Raw genomic sequence first — 17,784 nt, forward strand, 5'->3', positions numbered from 1 at the left:
TCCACACATGCCATAGAGATCTCTAGTTTAGAGATCTCACCCCACGTTTGGGGAATGCTTATTTCAGGGTCAGGTAATGTTGAGACCTCAGGCGGCAGGAGGCCGGAGCTGAGTTAGATTGCTGTTATATTATGCTGCCTTGATTGGTATGTCTGATTGGCATGCTGCTTTTATGCTTATAGCTTCAGTTTATGTTTTGAAGTTTTATGTTGAGACTTGTTGTTTACTATGTTTATTTGGTGAGCATGGGGATTGTCCATGACACATAGTATTTTTATGTCTTGATTATGTCTTGAGTCTTTTGGAGTTGTAATAATGTATCAGGATATTTGTCCGGATTACTTGATGTAATGCTGTGATTTAGATACACACTTTATCTATATATTGAGGTATTTCAGTAGATGTCGTATTGCAATTTACATAGAGGCGTTATTTTATGAAATTGATTAAGTAATCCAGTTGGTAACTGATAATGACGTCATAATTGAAAAGAAAAAGAATATTCCGCATTTTTAATTAAGCACCGCTTAATACGATGTAATGTTAATATTCCGGGTATACACGGGGTGCTACATTTTATGGTATCAGAGCAACGGTTCAAGGGAAAAGCCTGTATGTATTGCAATGATTAGGATGTTTGGTTGTGTCTGTTTTGTGTGTTTGCTCTGTCGAGTATTATTATGATAATGCATATGTGACCACATTGCGTGGGCCTGATCAACTCATAATTTGTGTACCTTGTGCAGAATCATGGTAAGACCCGGGAGAAACCGCGAGACTTCAGAGGATCGGCCCGATCCTGTCCTGGCTGCATTGGCTGAGATGCAGGCGGCCCGACTAGCCGACCAGGAGGCCATGAGAATGGCAAACCAGGCCATGCTGCACGCCGTCAGAGAGGCGAACAGGAAGGCCACAGAGGACGTGTTGGAGGCCAACCGTCTGGCGAACATGACGATGTTTAGAGTCATGTTGGAGGAGATGAGGAATGGCCCTGATGTTGGTCATGCTCCACCGCCACCAGCACCACCACCTCCACCCAGTCTGCAGGATGACTCTCAGAGTTAGATGGGAGATGGCAGTCATCTTACGGGGGCCATGCAGACCGTCCCTATTTTTGCTGAGGATCGTGATGAGATCGATCGCCGGCTGAATGCTTTCCGTAAGCATAAGCCACCTGCCTTTGATGGATCCTTTGATCCTGTTGCTGCTGCACGTTGGCTTCAGGCGTTGGACAAGATTTTTCAGGTCATGCAGTGCACAGATCCGCAGAAGTTGATGGTCGCTACTTACATGCTGGAGGGCGATGCCCATGAGTGGTGGACAAACCTTTCTCATGTCTACGAGATGCAGGGTCATGTGATGACTTGGCCTATGTTTGAGGATTTCTTCTTGGGTCAGTACTTTCCATATGACGCTCAGGAAAGGCAGCAGGGAGAGTTTGACAGATTGGTTCAGGGCTCGTTGTCTGTGGACGAGTACCTAGCCAAGTTCAACCAGTTGGTGAAGTTTGCACACTTCAGGATGGCGAGGCCTACTCCTACATTTTTGGCTGCTAAGTTTCGCAGGGGACTTAGTGAGGATATTGCTGGTTATCTAGCTGGTTCTGCTTCTAGAGATTTTGGGACACTGGTTCAGCAGTGTCGTGATATAGAAGATTACTACAGCTCGAGTAAGGCCAAGAGGGCCAAGGTTGCTGAGGCGACGAAGGTTGCAGCTGGTAGTTCCACTACTTGGCGAGATAGGAAGTTTGGGAACAAGGGCAAGGGTAAACCGTTGGCAGCTCGGCAGGCGCCGAGTCAGTTCAGGAGGACTTCTGCTCAGGGGAGTGCAGCGAGACCTCCTGCTCCCAGGTGTTCGGGATGCAGGAAGACTCATTTTGGGCCGTGTTCTACTGGCCAGTTGATTTGCTTTCAGTGTGGCAAGGAGGGCCTCTTCTCCAGAGATTGTCTGTCGGCGACGACGAGGGATACTACAGTGCAGGCAGTGCCACTTCAGATGGTTCCCCTTCCACCTGCTTCGGCACCGGCAGTGCCACCATCTTCTGGGAGAGTGTATACTTTGGATCGTCAGCAGTCGGATCGAGCTCCGAACCTTGTCAGAGGTACTGTTACGATTGGTTCATCAGCTGTTGATGTGTTGTTTGACTCTGAGGCTACGCATTCTTTTGTTGCTACCCCGATTGCTGTGGGGCTTGAGTTGCCCAGTGATGTGCTTTCTCCACCGATGCGGGTGACTACCGCCACCGGAGAAAGATGTGATGCTACCACTGTTCATCGTGATGTGGCGTTTCAGTGGGATGGCCGTGAGTTCTCGGTAGATCTGATAGGGTTGCCGATGGCCAACTTGGAGGTTATTCTGGGCATGGATTGGCTGTCCAGAAATTGTGTGATGATTAATTGTTGTGCCAAGCGTGTAGTGTTGTCTCCGTGTGATTCCACAGCCAGTTCCTCGCTGTACATTTCGTTGCTGCAGGCTAGGAGAGCCTTGAGAGCAGGGGCATTTGGTTATGTCATGTTGGGAGGTTTGGTGAGTGGTACACAGGAGGATATCACCGGCATTCCTGTGGTGAGGGAGTTCCTTGAGGTGTTTCCCGAGGAGATTCCTGAGTTTCCGCCACAGAGGGAGATAGAGTTCTCCATAGATCTATTGCCTGGTGTGGGGCCGATCTCTTTAGCTCCACACCGGATGTCGCCACCGGAGTTGGCAGAGCTGAAGAAGCATATTGAGGATCTTTCAGCGAAAGACTCATTAGACCGAGTGTGTCTCCTTGGGGAGCACCGGTTATCTTTGTGAAGAAGAAGGACGGGACAATGCGATTGTGCACCGACTACAGGCAGCTGAACAAGGTGACAATCAAGAACAAGTATCGTCTTCCTCGGATTGATGATCTGTTAGATCAGCTCAGGGGTGCTTGTGTGTATTCCAAGATTGATCTCCGGTCCGGATACCATCAGATTCGGGTGAAGCCGGATAATGTCCCGAAGACCGCATTTCGCTCGAGATATGGTCATTTTGAGTACTTGGTGATTCCGTTCGGTCTCACCAATGCACCTGCCGTGTTCATGGATTACATGAACCGGATTTTCCAGCCGTACCTGGATCAGTTTGTGATCGTCTTCATTGACGATATTTTGATTTACTCCAAGACGAAGGAGGAGCATGTGGGGCATTTGAGAACTGTTCTGCAAGTGCTGAAGGAAAAGAAGCTGTATGCAAAGCCTTCCAAATGTGAGTTCTGGCTCAAGTCTGTGAAGTTTCTTGGGCATGTTATTTCTGCTGAGGGAGTTGCAGTGGATCCGAACAAGATTGAGGCCGTGCTGGATTGGGAGAGACCCAAGACAGTTACGGAAGTGAGGAGCTTTCTGGGTTTGGCAGGTTACTATCGGAGGTTCATCAAGGGATTCTCCACCATGGTTTTGCCATTGACTCGCCTTACTCGGAAGGAGACTCCATTTGTGTGGACTCACGAGTGTGAGGTCTGTTTTCAGGAGTTGAAGGAGAGACTGACTACTTCTCCTGTGTTGGTCCTTCCTGATCCTGCGCTTGAGATTGAGCTTTACACCGACGCCTCCGGGAAGGGGCTAGGTTGTGTGTTGATGCAGTTGGGCAAAGTGATTGCCTATGCTTCGAGGCAAATGAAACCTCATTAGGAGTTGAAGGAGAGACTGACTACTTCTCCTGTGTTGGTCCTTCCTGATCCTGCGCTTGAGATTGAGCTTTACACCGACGCCTCCAGGAAGGGGCTAGGTTGTGTGTTGATGCAGTTGGGCAAAGTGATTGCCTATGCTTCGAGGCAGTTGAAACCTCATGAGGAGAACTACCCTACTCATGACCTGGAGTTGGCTGCTATAGTGTTTGCTTTCAAGATTTGTAGGCATTATCTTTTTGGCTTTGGGTTTATGGTTTTCAGTGACCACAAGAGTTTGAAGTACCTGTTCGACCAGAAGGAGTTGAACATGAGGCAGAGGAGATGGATGGAGTTCATTAAGGACTACGACTTCGAGCTAAGGTATCATCCTGGCAAGGCCAATGTGGTAGCTGATGCTTTGAGTCGGAAATCCAATAGTTCATCCAGTTTGTTACTTGGTAACTTTGATGTGGTTGAGAAGTTCCGCAACTTGGCAGTGACCGCTCCGTGTGAGAGTGTACTTCTCGGATTGGAAGCATCTGATGTTGTGAACGAGCTGCTTGAAAAGATTAAAGAGGCACAAGTTCAGAGAGAGTGTCTGGATTATGTGAAGAACCAAGACGGTGTGTCTTGGAATGATGATGAAGTGCTTTTGTTTCAGCAGAGGATTGTTGTTCCTCGAGGCTCGTTGACAGAGGAGATTATGGCAGAAGGCCATAAGGGTCAGTTTTCTATCCACCCTGGTGCTACTAAGATGTATCAAGAGTTGAAGAAGAACTTCTGGTGGCCGGGCATGAAGAAAGATGCTGCTATCTTTGTGTCTAAGTGTTTGGTTTGCCAGAAGGTGAAGATTGGGCATCAGAGACCGTCTGGTGAACTTCAACCTCTTGAAGTACCACGGTGGAAGTGGGAAGGTATTTCCATGGACTTCGTGGTGGGACTGTCGAAGACTCAGGCGGGTTGTGACTCTATTTGGGTCATTGTGGACAGACTGACGAAGTCTGCCCATTTTCTTCCAGTGAAGATGAGCTTCACTATAGAGCAGTTGGCCAAGCTTTATGTCCGCGAGATTGTGAGGCTTCACAGGGTGCCCGAGAGCATCATTAGTGATATGGACCCGAAGTTCACTTCTCGGTTCTGGGAGGCGCTGCAGGAGGCTTTTGGTACGCAGTTGAGATTGAGTACCGCCTATCACCCTCAGACTGATGGACAGACTGAGAGGACCATCCAGACCTTGGAGGACATGTTGCGAGCTTGCATGTTAGAGCAGGGCTCGGCATGGGATAGGTACCTTCCGTTGGTTGAGTTTTCTTACAACAACAGCTTTCATGCTAGCCTGGGCATGGCGCCCTACGAAGCACTGTATGGTAGGAGGTGTCGGACTCCTACTTGTTGGTCTAAGGTTGGGGATAAGGAGCTTTTTGGCATGGACTTTGTCCAGGATACCACCTTGCAGATCCAGATGATCCGTGAAAAGTTGAAGCAGGCGCAGAATCGCCAGAAGAGCTACTATGATGTTAAGCATCGTCCGCTGGAGTTCAGTGAGGGTGAGCACGTGTTTGTGAGACTTTCACCTGTCACCGGTGTAGGTCGGGCACTCGGAGTGAGGAAGCTGAGCCAGCGGTATATTGGGCCATACCAGATTCTTGGTAGAGTAGGACCTGTTGCCTACCGGCTTGCCTTGCCTCCGAACCTGGCTAACATCCACGACGTCTTTCACGTGTCTCAGCTTCGGAAGTACATAGCAGATCCGTCTCACGTGGTGCAACCGGATGATGTGGAGGTTCGGGAGAACCTAAAGACTCCCGTCGGACCACTCAGAATTCTCGATCGTGGCGAGAAGCAGCTGAGGAGCAAGATCATTCCGATGGTCAAGGTGCAGTGGACCGGAAGGACTCCTGAGGAGTGTACTTGGGAGCGTGAGGACGAGCTTCTCCGGCAGTACCCCGAGTTTCGACCAGGTATGTTTCTGATTTTGAGGTCAAAATCCTAAAAAGGTGGGGTGAATGTAAGAACCCACACCGTTAATTAAGGTATTTAATTAATTAATTATGCAAAAATAAGAAATGATTCCATAATCGACCTTAATAATTATTTATCAGGCTTAATAATCATAATGAGTGATTAAGAATGCTGAAAGTCGTTTTTCGGAAGAAAAGTGCAGATACCGGTTCTGCTAGTCGGTATAAAAGTGTATCGAAAAAGTATCCCGGAAAATTATTGTAAGTGCATGATAAGTACAAGAATAACATGCAGGACTTGTAAAACGAGTTTCAAGTCCAAATAATGAGAACTGGTGCTAGAAACCGGTACTGGCTTTGAAAAGCGCGTACCGGAAAGGTGCTCAGAAAAATATAAGAAAAATATGATAATTCTTAGAAAATTATGTAGTTTCAGAATCCAAAGTTTGGGATTAAAATGCTAAGCGTAGCAATTAAAGTTAATATTGTGTGTTTAAGTGTGTTCAGGCTATAAATACTCCCATTATGGGCACAAAACCCTAGACTCTTTTATTTCCTTCGTGAGTGAGCTGATCAGCTTGGGAGGGAGCACTGTTCCATTGCTTTCTTCTCTTGTTCTTGACCAAAACTCAACCTTGAACCCATTTTCTTGGTTGTTTCATCATCCTAAACACTTGGTGAGAGTGAGAGACATCATTGTGGGTGAGTGAGGGTGTTCTACAGTGGTACTCCAGCTGCTGTTGGTGATAGTTTTGGGGCTGACTTGGTTGGCTTGATTGTGGAAGCTTGAGTTGGGCATTTTGTTGCTTAAAGAAGCAACCTTTGGGTAGAAAGGTCAAGTCTTGGTGTAGCATTTTCGTGCACCATATTTCCAGTAGCTGTTGAAGCTGTTTTGGGAGCTTCTTGAGCAGTTGAACCTCTGTTTTGGCCTTTGGTATGTATACCAACCTTTGATCTTGAGTTTTAAGGCTTAAAAATGGTAGCTTGATGCATGTTAAGGTTAAAAGATGATAACTTGTTGTTGGGAGAGGCTTAACACATCTAGAAATGCATGATTAGGTGTTTAAAATCGGTAAAAAGGGAACCTTTGAGGGATATCTTCACGAAAATGCAAAAACTGCATTCTGTCGTGAGATATCTGGATATCTGTCGAACTGATATCCGGATATTGGATAGCCGGATACGTGGTTTTGTGATATTCGGATATTGGATATCCGGATATGTGAATCTGTATATCCGGATATTGCATATCCGGATATGGACAGTGAGATATCCGGATATTCTGGGTTTTCGCAGAACAGCAGCTGTGCTGTGTGTACAGTAGGCTATTGGGGGCTTGTGGACCCTAGTTTGATGAAGTTGAACTTCTGTAGTTAATGGATTAAGCCAGAATCATGGGATTAAGGGCTTGTGGCTTTGTTAGAAGCTTTAAGACTTGAAAACGTAATGAAAAAGCGTTGTCTTTAATTTGTATGCATGTGGTACATGTTATTGATTTATGTTTTGTCCATATCAGATTGTGATCTGCTGTGATTGGACTTTGAGCTTGTGGCATTGGATAACTAGCTTAGAGGTAAGCTTTCGTGTCCTCGGTTTAGCCATGTTGTGGTTCCACCATGTCCCATGGGGATATGGTATATGCATGCTGTGTTACATGCTTTTGATGTTTTGAAAATGCTGTTGAGCTATTATATGTTAGTGCCTTGTTGATATGCATGGAGGTGTTCCACCTATACGGTAAGCCTGAGTATGTAGAACATACAAGAGGGTGAGGCTGTGGGTGAGGTGCAAGCGATGTTCCTTGTACTACATGTAGGGAATAGACGTATTCCTACATTTCTCTGGCCAGTAGATAGTGATTCCACACATGCCATAGATATCTGTTGCACTACATAGTTTTGGAACTGATAATGATATAAATGCTTTTTGAACTTATATTGCACATGTAAGTGAGCTTGGGGTGGAAGATCCTTGAGGACCCCTTGTCTTACTGAGATTTCTAGTTTAGAGATCTCACCCCACGTTTGGGGAATGCTTATTTCAGGGTCAGGTAATGTTGAGACCTCAGGCGGCAGGATGCCGGAGCTGAGTTAGATTGCTGTTATATTATGCTGCCTTGATTGGATGCTGGATTTGCATGCTGCTTTTATGCTTATATCTTCATTTTATGTTTTGAAGTTTTATGTTGAGACTTGTTGTTTACTATGTTTATTTGGTGAGCATGGGGATTGTCCATGACACATAGTACTTTTATGTCTTGATTATGTCTTGAGTCTTTTGGAGTTGTAATAATGTATCAGGATATTTGTCCGGATTACTTGATGTAATGTTGTGATTTAGATACACACTTTATCTACATATTGAGGTATTTCAGTAGATGTCGTATTGCAATTTACATACAAGCGTTATTTTATGAAATTGATTAAGTAATCCAGTTGGTAATTGATAATGACGTCATAATTGAAAAGAAAAAGAAAATTCCGCATTTTTAATTAAGCACCGCTTAATACGATGTAATGTTAATATTCTGGGTATACACGGGGTGTTACACCTTATATGTTACAAAGGTTTATTCCGAGTTTAAAGAATTGGAATAAAAAGGTGTTTGGTCATATTCAAAGGAAGAAGGAAGGTCTTTTGAAAAGGTTAGAAAAAATTCAGATTCAAAGAACTCAATCAGATTCAGAGAGACTAGGCTGGTTGGAGGATTATTGTCAGAAAGAGATTACCAATATTCTAAATGAGGAAGAGAAGTTATGGTTTCAAAAGTCTAGACAGCAGTGGATTAAAAATGGGGATCGGAATACTAAGTTTTATCATCTTAGTACAATTGTCCGGAGGAATAACAACAAGATAACTAGGCTGAAGGATGATGCCAATAGGTGGGTTTCTAATCGAGAGGAGTTGAAATCCATTGCTTGCAATTTTTACTGGAAGCTTTTTTCTGAAGACATTGCTGTCAGGAAGTGGCTGGTTTCAGATAATCTTTGGCCCCAATTGACTGAAGATGAAATTTTGAATCTGGGAAAATGGCCTTGTCAGCAGGAGATTCATAGTGCAGTTTTTGATATCGGTTCTCTAAAAGCTCCGGGGATGGATGGCTTTCCTGCAATTTTTTTTCAGAAAAATTGGGATATGTTTAAGGATCAAATTTTTAAGCTTGTGTATGCTGTTTGGGAGTATCCACAACTTATTGCTTCTATTAATGCCACTCTTCTTGTCCTTATACCTAAAAATAAGGCACCTTCTCATATTACTCAGTTTAGGCCGATCTCTTTATGCCTTGTGATTTATAAAGTTATCAGCAAAATTGTAGTTATGAGATTGAAGCCAATTATGATGAAGATGATTTCTCCGGTCCAGGCTAGTTTTGTGCCTCATAGACATATTCGGGACAATATCATAATTGTTCAAGAAACTATTCACACTATGCACCGGATGAGGGGGAATAAGCCTTTCATGGCTTTGAAGATTGATCTTGAGAAGGCTTATGACAGATTAAACTGGAATTGTTTGAGAAATACTATGCAGGAAATGAAGATCCCTGATATCTTGGTTGAAATTATTATGCAAGCAGTTTCTTCCTCCAAGATAAATATCTTGTGGAATGGTAGTCTCACTGATGAGTTTCAACCCTCCAGATGGATAAGACAAGGTGACCCATTATCACCTTATCTTTTTGTTATGGCAATGGAAAAATTGTCCCATATTATTGATACGGCTGTCAAAGGTGGATTGTGGAAGCCCATTCGAGTGGGTAAGGATGGACCTAAGCTATCTCATTTGCTTTTTGCAGATGATCTTATGTTATTTGATGAGGCTAGTGTTGAGCAGATCCAGGTTGTTATGAAATGTCTGCAGCTTTTTGGGGAAATATCAGGACAAAAGGTTAGTATACAAAAGACAAGTATTTTCTTTTCCAAGAATACTTCAGAGGAGGTTGCTAATGCTATAACAGAAACTTGCAATTTCAAGAGGGTCAGGAATGTTGGGAGGTATCTTGGTGCCTGGATGCAGCATGGTAGGGTCACTAAAGATTCATATAATGTAATTGTTGAGAGAGTAAAAGATAAACTCTCGGGATGGCACTCTAAATGCCTGTCTCGGTCAGGTAGAGTTACCTTCTCTCAGTTAGTTCTTGCTACTATTCCATATTTTCAAATGCAGGCTGGTGGTTTACCGAAATCAGTTTGTATGGAAATTGAAAAAATCCAAAGAGGTTTCATCTGGGGCGATACTGAAAACAACCGCAAGATGCATCAGGTTGGTTGGGATATAATTACCAAACCAAAATTAAAGGGGGGGGGGCTTGATTTGAAGAAGCTAAATTGTATGAATGAGGCTTTTATGGCTAAGAATGCTTGGTCTATTTTCACTCAGCCCAATGCTCTCTGGGTTCAGATCCTGAAAGCAAAGTATGCGCATGGCAGGGAAGGGGCTGGCATTTTTCGATTTAAGCAAGAAGATTCAAGGATCTGGAGGGATATTTGCAGTGCGTGGAAATAGCTAGAAGAGGTTTTAGTGAGGAAAATGGTGATGGTTCCTCAATTAAGTTTTGGAAGGATAGATGGGTGGGTAATACCAGGAGACTTTTGGATCAGGCTTCTCATCTTATTCCTTGGGATGAGATAAATAAAACGGTTAATGGATATGTTAATCAGTTTGGTGGTTGGAATCTTGATAGCTTGCGAAGATGGGCTGCCTTCTGAGGTACTTGATCGAATAAAAAGCTTCCTTCCCCCTACTCAAATGATGGTGCTGATCAGCTCTTTTGGTGTATTCCTGGCTACCCGAAATTGTGTGTTAAGGGTCTGTATTCTGCATTTACAGATCCAGGAAGTAGTCAAAGTGCATCCCCTGATTTATGGAAGGTTATTTGGAACTGGTTGGGGCTTCAAAGGATCAAGTTTTTCTTTTGGAAGGTGGGTCATGATAGCCTACCCACTAGGAAAAAGTTGCATCGTTTTCAGCTAGGGAGTCCTCTGTGCCCAGTTTGCATGCTTGGTGAAGAAAATTCTCTTCATCTGTTACGAGATTGTGCTAGTATTAAAGCCATTTGGCTTCGGATCTCTCCTGGATTGGCTGATACCAGGTTTTTTAATTTAAATTTGCAAGAGTGGTTGGTTGTTAATTTAAAGCAGGCGTCTTCTAGCTTGGGGGATTTTCCTTGGGCAATTATTTTTGGCATAACTTGTTGGAAAGGTTGGATTTGGAGAAATGAAATTATCCATAATTCTGGCTTTGTAGATAACAGGTACAAGTTAGAGGGGATTCATGCCATGGCTGTTGATATTATATCAGCCAACGTTCCTGATAATGTTAATCGTGCTGGCAGATTGTTGGATATGGATTTGATTAGGTGGAACCCCCCTGAGGAAGGTTGGATAAAGCTTAATACTGATGGTGCTTCTAAAGGTAACCCAGGTATGGCAGCTTGTGGGGGTATATTAAGAGGTCCAGATGGTAGATGGTTAGATGCTTTTTCCTATAGAATAGGATTTTGTAATGCTATTACAGCCGAATTGTGGGATGTTCTTAAAGGTTTGGAAAGGGCTTGGGAAAATGGGTGGAGAAACATAATTTTAGAAAGTGACTCGGCATCGGCTATCACTTTGCTCACCAAGTCTGGTGATGCATCCTGTGAGTCGCATTTAGTGACTTGGATACGGGACTGGCTCTCAAAGAATTGGATTGTTCGTTTGGCTCATACTTATAGGGAAGGAAATGGCTGTGCGGATTGGCTTGCTAATCTTCCTTTGCATAACCTGGAACAAGAAGACTTCTCTATATTTCAGACCCCTCCTCCTGAAATTAGATGGTTGTTTTTTTTTTCTGATTTTAGCTCTGTTCATAGGGCTAAACACTCTTTGATGTAATTCTTTGGTTTTCTGTTGGGCATTGCCCATTCACCAAAAAAAAAAAAACAAACAAACATTATCAAACAGATTTTTTTAATTTTTTTATTCTAAAAATTAAAAAATTATTTTTAGAAATATAATTTAAACATATCTTTAAGAAAGAAAAGAGAAAGGGAAGCTTAATTCTAATTCTTTTATTCCAACCAATTCCTTCACAACTTAGTGATTGCATGTCCAAACTCCTTACATGATTATAATTTCAAAATTTCTCACAACATAGGTTTCTCTCTGTTAGGTTAAGATGAACCTAAGAGGGAAAACATGAAGAACAGAGAAAAGAATTCTGGAAAGTTTTATTCAATAGTTGTTTTTCAATTGTACAACTCAATCCTTTTATACAAATTCACCTACCACCGATAGTTCCTAACAATCGACTAACTAATGCCAGCTCAATGTCCACGTGTCCATCAACTAACTAATACCACCTATTTAATACATGCAACCACTAATTAGTATTACACATTATATGTACTCAAGATACAAAGTTAGTCAAGCGGGTGGAATGCTTCCTCTCCCTAGCAGATCTCCTTACTGTAACACTCTCTCTATCGGTAAAATAGATTTCTGGACGGGAGGAATTGAAGTGTTTTTGTTTTTTTTCCAAAGGGAATCGATGGGATCTTAGAAACTTTTTCCAAGCTAGTCTTCATGCAAGGGTAGATTGGAACTATTTTGAAATTTCTCCTCCTACCCACGACAGTCATCAGAATTTGCAGAGATTGGGTGAGGTGAGATGGTCCTATACGTACATTCAAGCAGAGGCGAACCTATTTGGTCGCCTATGTCCGCACTTGCGGACATGAATTTTTTTTAAATATAGTAGTCAAATATGATGTTGGTTAGATTAGGTTTTGTTAATTTGGATATATAATGAGGGATGGAAAGAAAATGAATGGAATACAGTCGGATGGAATGGGATGACATATATTTTATTGAATATTTTATGATGTCATATAACAAATCAGCTTGATTAAAAACAAAAGGTGTTGGGAATAATTTTTTATGTTAAGTTGAAGTTTTTTTCTTCTTATTTTTTAATGCATTTGAAATTTTCTTTACAAAAAAATTTCAGGGCCGCTGCCCCCGAACCCCCGTCACTAAACGTGCAGACATAAAAAATATCTCCTGGGTCTTCCACTACATTCAAGCCTATAATAAATGAGTTGTATCCATGCATGCACCCCGTATGCAGCCAGTGTATTATCATCAAATGGTATTTAGAGCGCAGCTTGCAATAATTAATCGCGAAAATAATATATTATTTTATATAAATAATCAAGGCTAATTCTCATAGTGGATTAACTTTTCCTTTTATTAACAATCCTTATGTAATTGCAGTGCTAAGACAAAACTTGAAATACCTCCTACTCGTAAATAACAATTCAAAAGCATCCATAACTCATGGTGCTACTATACAAATACTTGAGTCAACAAATAAACATATTATTTAATAGTGGCATATACAACCCCTATGCTCATCACAAATAACAACACAATCCATCAAATCTAGTCACAATAGAGTCTCCTCATGGAAAACTGAATAATCATAATATGCATGGCTCATAAAAATAATAAAATCTCTATGCCGACCTCTTGCCTTTATCAATGTCCGTCTCACGAACGTCATCTACAGAAAAATATGCCCCAGAAAGGATGAGAATTAGAAATCTCAGTAAGACCCGTCCTCAAGGGATCCTCCACCATGTCATGCAATATATCAAGATAAGGATAATGGCTATACCGGGCCATTTATAGCAATAAACAATGCAGCATATAAAATAAGCATGTCATGCAATATATCAAATGAGTGTGCAATGCCGCATATGTCAATGTCTTGTGTGTATGCATCCTTAAACATACATCATGTGGGTGCGCAATAATAATCCTACTGGCCAGAGAACAATGTAGGTATTACGCACATCTGCAACCTACCCAAAAGTATAAGGAGTTCACCTTATACCCACACTACAAGAGTTCTACCCTTACATGGAATCAACCATGCTCAGGAACCCCACACAGGTGTTGTGCACAGTATCCCACCTACATTTACATGTAGCAATGCACTATAACAAAATCCAACTCAACAAAATATCCAATAGTCATAACATCAACATATATAATTTAAAAAAAAAACATATCATACACATAAACCAATCCCCCGTGGGGTTTGGTAGAACAATAATGGATAAAACTCAGGACCGAAAGCTTACCTATCAAGCTAAATCCTCCAACACTAACTCGGTATCAATCGAGTAGTCCACAGACACACAGTCCGACAAGTAAAGCCTATCTTGTGTTAAAAATATTATTAATAATCAGATTCCCAAATTTCATGACATTTGGACTACTTTTTCTTTTTCGTTTAGTGACTGCAGGCTTCTCCTAATGCCCTCAAACACAAACTGTCTTTACCATTTTTAAAACTGAAATTCTAACTCTTTACCAAAAATTGTAAGATTTTACTATGTTATACTAGACATCACAAGCTTTCCAACGACATATTTTATGTCTCATTTTGAAACACCCTCCCTTGTATGCATCCAAGAGAGTTGTTTGCTAAGCGAAATTAGAGTTCGTTCGTCATATTTTAAGTACTGAAAAATCATTTTGATGTTGCTAATCAAAACTTGTGATTGAAATCAGTTTCCTTACGAAAATCAGAGTGTACTTTCAAAATTTCTTAACGAGCTGAAAATATTAATTTTCTCGCAGACATTGCTGTCTTGTAAAATTCGTAAAAAAATCAAGTTCGTTTGCATATAAAATAGAAATAGTACGTCAGGGGCTTCGCGTGCATATAAAATAATAGTAAGTCGGAGTTCGTTTGCCACTCGTAACATGACTCACAAAGTGCTCGCAAAACTGTTTAAAAAAAACAGCACTTAATAAAACATCGGAAATTATTTTTGCAAAACGTTTCTAGAATTTGTTTCCAAAATACTTGCTGATCATAAAATTCTTAAAACAACAATAAAATCATAATCCAACAGTAATCCAAAATTTTCATTTTAATACAGTTATCCATCAAATAAACAGCAACACCAAAGTCCAAACAACAGCACATAACAGTAAATATCCATATAATCAAGTATTCATATGCTCTTCCGTCCTCCTGCCATTTTGTAAAAATAGCAGCCCCAAAGGGGTGAGAAAAAACCCAGTAGTGTGATAACAAAACCAATAATGCAACAATACTAACTAGATACAGAATTACAAAGCAGCCGCGTCATGAAGTTAAATTCGTCAGATACTAAGTTTTATCATATTGCGTATATAACGCCAAAAATACTAATCAAGATGCGTATATATCGCCAAAATATACTAGTCAAGATGCGTATATAACGCCAAGAGTACGTTTACAGCACCGTCGTGCCTGTACTTATCAAGTATAGTGGAGGTCCCTCCCTTAATGGCTCCGCAGAGGGTTCCAACTGTAACCTAAGCGGACTGAAGCCAAGTGTCCCATACCCTGGTACCGCAGGGATGCCTACATGACGCGTGCTCAAACGTATGCATAGTTTTCGAAACATTTTCCGTTATAAACATGAAACTTATGCATGTATGCTATGTCATAGATCACACGCAACCATACAGTTAAAAATTATGAATGCGCATGCATGACTAGATAGTAATCAAGATACATATATCTCATGGAGTCCAAGATCAAGATGCTGAATCATAATTAATTCTCAAAACAAGTATATCGCCAAAATATACTAGTCCAGATGCGTATATAACGCCAAGAGTACGTTTACAGCACCGTCGTGCCTGTACTTATCAAGTATAGTGGAGGTCCCTCCCTTAATGGCTCCGCAGAGGGTTCCAACTGTAACCTAAGCGGACTGAAGCCAAGTGTCCCATACCCTGGTACCGCAGGGATGCCTACATGATGCGTGCTCAAACGTATGCATAGTTTTTGAAACATTTTCCGTTATAAACATGAAACTTATGCATGTATGCTATGTCATGGATCACACGCAAACATACAGTTAAAAATTATGAATGCGCATGCATGACTAGATAGTAATCAAGATACATATATCTCATGGAGTCCAAGATCAAGATGCTGAATCATAATTAATTCTCAAAACAAGTATCCAGCATTTTAAACCATGAGCGGAATCATATACGAAATTTCCAAATCGAGGCACAAGAGAGCAACGTTCACAACTCATGCTCTAGCTAGCAGTCACAAAAGGTAATGTCAGCAGACACTTACCTCACATGTCACCATTAATTTACCAGGCAGCAGCTAACTGATCCAAGGTCTCACAAAGTATGCGCACCTATAGGTATATACAAGCGTAATTCAATCAGAATACGTTCTAAACTTTTCCTATAAATTACCAATGAGTTTCCAAGTTTAAGTGTTCATGCACCCATTCGGCCACCAAGGCTATTTTCCCCAAAAAATATTCTAACTTTAATCTAAGCTTTACCAACGTTAAACAGCGTGAATTTCTAATGTTCCCAACCAAGACAGATTTGGTTATAACACAACGTTTTACAAGACTTTATTCATAAAATTCTTGTTTCTCTACCCATACAGTGCGCTAAAGAGGACTCTCTTTATCATGCTGTATTTTAGCTTAAATGGAGCTTAGGACACCTCTAGATTCACTAAAACAGAATTGATTTTATTATACAATGGTTCATGACGTTAATTCTAAATTTAGCTCAACAAGACTAAAGGATGCGAGAAGGGAAGCTTGACAACATGCTGAACCTTTTAAATTGGAATAAGGCTTAGCTCATAATAAAGTTTACCAAGTCAGAATCGATTTTATCAAGGCAAAACATCAAGAATGACTTATTTCAAAACTCCAATAATCCATGTATGGAGCGCTACAAGAGAAGCCTAAGCATGCAGTCCTTATTACTTTGACTTACAAAAATTGAAGATGCATTAAAATATAGCCAAGCAGTCCCACGATTTAACAAAAACCATCCCCTAATTTGTTTTCATACTTACAAGATAAGGTCCAAGGGTACAAGATGGCAGAATCTACAAGGGAATAAAATAAAAGAAAACTACATCCTAAGCATGCTTCACAACCCGAATATAGGAGGGAGAAGAGGTTCGACATTTGTGTTTACCTCTATTGCAAGCACACAAGGAAAGTCGAACAAGACAGAGAACAACACCTCAGTCCCTTAGCTCCACCAAAACAGCAAGCTTTACTCCTCACGCTGATGACCGTGCGCACGAAAATAAAATGAGGACAGAACAGATTAACTTGACTTAATACCTACATACAATGGCACATCTCCTTTAACCGAATGTGGTAAGAGAATACAAGGAGAATAAACTATTCACTACCTCATTGAGTTAAGGACTTCGGCTGAGCAAGGGAGAAGAATACGAAAGCCTTATGTTGGGTCTTCACTAGGAGTCCACGGTTTGAGACGAGGACATAGGAGGAACGTGAAATTATTTCTTGGTCTTCACTCTCTATTTGTGCTACGGTTTCAAGAGGAAAGAGAGGGAAGCATGCGGCTGAGGTTTATTTCAACAAGGGAAACCAGAGTTCAAGGTTCTTCTTCTTCAAAGGTGCTCACAAGATGGAAAAGATAGAGGGGAATATGTGGCTAGAATGAATCTGTTTTAACGAAGCAACCCCTCCAATTCAACACTCACCAACAGCGCTTGGAATGGTGTAGGAATGAGGCTGGAAGGCTGATATTATAACAAGCAAGGTCAGGAAATTTAATTTGAATTCTTCTCTTACATTTGGGCGCACAAAAGAGAGCAAGAGAGGGAGGCAATTCTGCCCAATGAAGGGACATGCAAGGTGACTCCTATGCACCTATTGGTTGCATGTAGAAAAAGGCTGAGTGAGGTTGTATATTGCAACAAGTAAAGCTAGCTTTTTGCACCACCTAGGCGCATGGAAAGGGAGGAATGGGAAGTGGCTGACTTGAGATATTAAATGGGAACTTAATCAGAATTTTTCTCTCCCCTTTTTACCTAACCTAGGCGCTCATGAGAGGGAGAAGACAAGGATAAGTTTTCTGCCATGTGGTGATTGTTTCCCAATCAAAGGCTGCCTTGTTGAATTACTTAGGATAGGATGATGATGATGCCTACAAAATTGGGCTGGATCAAAGACACCTCCTAATGCCCTAAGGCTTCGGCCTACAAGAATTAGAGATCAAAAATTTACAAGCCCATGAGTGGTACTAACTTAGATACCAACCCATAAAATTATAAATTCCCAAGTCTTTTAATTATTTTCAATTCCTTCTATTTGCTACTACTAAATTATTTCTTATATCA

At 41.4% G+C, this 17,784-nt stretch overlaps 1 long non-coding RNA gene across 1 annotated transcript; it reads right to left on the reverse strand.

Moving 5' to 3' along the window:
* Nucleotides 1-12,937: 12,937 nt before the first annotated feature.
* LOC133305731 (uncharacterized) lies at nt 12,938-17,471 on the reverse strand. Its single transcript, XR_009750804.1, has 4 exons — nt 16,828-17,471; nt 16,605-16,756; nt 15,727-15,793; nt 12,938-13,134 (listed from the first exon to the last, which is right to left on the reverse strand). It is a non-coding gene; the product is annotated as an uncharacterized LOC133305731 (long non-coding RNA).
* Between the last annotated feature and the right edge of the window lie 313 nt (nt 17,472-17,784).

The sequence above is a fragment of the Gastrolobium bilobum genome, unplaced genomic scaffold, assembly GCF_033153095.1.
Source record: "Gastrolobium bilobum isolate Gb01-03AN ecotype WA unplaced genomic scaffold, APGP_CSIRO_Gbil_v1 utg22975, whole genome shotgun sequence".
Classification (NCBI taxonomy): domain Eukaryota; kingdom Viridiplantae; phylum Streptophyta; class Magnoliopsida; order Fabales; family Fabaceae; genus Gastrolobium; species Gastrolobium bilobum.